Raw genomic sequence first — 1,758 nt, forward strand, 5'->3', positions numbered from 1 at the left:
CTTGGCACAAACACTAATTAGAACATGAAACCACATCTCATCAGAGGCTAGATGAAATATTTATTACTAAACAGGAACAAAAAGCAAGGAACAAAAATAAAGTTGGGTTGCCTCCTAACAAGCGCTTTTCTTTAATGCCTTTTTAGCTAGGCATGATGATGGCAATGATGCTCACATAAAAGATAAGGATTAAAACATAACGGGAGCATCATGAAGCATATGACTAGCACATTTAAGTATAACCCACTTCATATGCATAGGGATTTTGTGAGCAAACAACCTATGGGAACAATAATCAACTAGCATAGGAAGGTAAAACAAGCATAGCTTCAAAAAAATTAACACATAGACAGGGAATCTGATATTATTGCAATTCCTACAAGCATATGTTCCTCCCTCATAATATTTTTTAGTAGCATCATGAATGAATTCAATGATATAACCAGCACCTAAAGCATTCTTTTCATGATGTACAAGCATAGAAAATTTACTACCCTCCACATAAGCAAATTTCTTCTCATGAATAGTAGTGGGAACAAACATAACAAAATAATTATCATGTGAGGCATAATCCAATTGAAAACTAAAATCATGATGACAAGTTTCATGGTTATTGTTATTCCTAATAGCATACAAGTCATCACAATAATCATCATAGATAGCAACTTTGTTCTCATAATCAATTGGAACCTCTTCCAAAATACTGGAATCATCATTAAATAAAGTTGACACTCTTCCAAATCCACTTTCAAAAATATTATAAGATTAAAAATCCTCCAAAATAGTGGGATCATTACTTCCTAAAGTTGGTACTTTTCCAAACCCACTTTCATCAATATAATCATCATAAATAGGAGGCATGCTTTCATCATAATAAATATTCTCATCAAAGCTTGTGGGACAAAAAATATCATATTCATCAAAAATAGCTTCCCCAATCTTGTGGATTTGCATATCAGTAGCTTCATGGATATTCAAGGAGTTCATACTAACAACATTGCAATCATGCTCATCATTCAAAGATTTACTATCAAACATTCTATAGATTTCTTCTTCTAGCACTTGAGCACAATTTTCCTTTTCATCAAACTCACGAAAGATATTAAAAGATGAAGCGCATGAGATAAACTCAACTCCATTTTTTGTAGTTTTCTTTTATAAACTAAACTAGCGATAAAACAAGAAACAAAAAGATTCGATTTCAAGATCTAAAGATATACCTTCAAGCACTCACCTCCCCGGCAACGGCGCCAGAAAAGAGCTTAGTTGACGGGGTTTCAGTGCCGCTTACCTAGCCTCCCGGCAACAGCGCCAGAAAAGAGCTTGATGTCTACTACACAACCTTCTTCTTGTAGACGTTGTTGGGCCTCCAAGTGCAGAGGTTTGTAAGACAGTAGCAAATTTCCCTCAAGTGGATGACCTAAGGTTTATCAATCTGTGGGAGGCGTAGGATGAAGATGGTCTCTCTCAAACAACCCTGCAACCAAATAACAAAAAGTCTCTTGTCTCCCCGACACAACCAATACAATGGTAAATTTTATAGGTGCACTAGTTGGGCGAAGAGATGTGATACAAGTGCAATATGGATGGTAGATATAGGTTTTTGTAATCTTAAAATATAAAAACATCAAGGAAACTAATGATAAAAGTGAGCGTAAACAGTATTGCAATGGTAGGAAACAAGGCATAGGGTTCATACTTTCACTAGTGCAAGTTCTCTTAACAATAATAACATAGATAGATCATATAACAATCCCT

Source organism: Triticum aestivum, chromosome 3B, assembly GCF_018294505.1.
Source record: "Triticum aestivum cultivar Chinese Spring chromosome 3B, IWGSC CS RefSeq v2.1, whole genome shotgun sequence".
Taxonomy (NCBI): Eukaryota; Viridiplantae; Streptophyta; class Magnoliopsida; order Poales; family Poaceae; genus Triticum; species Triticum aestivum.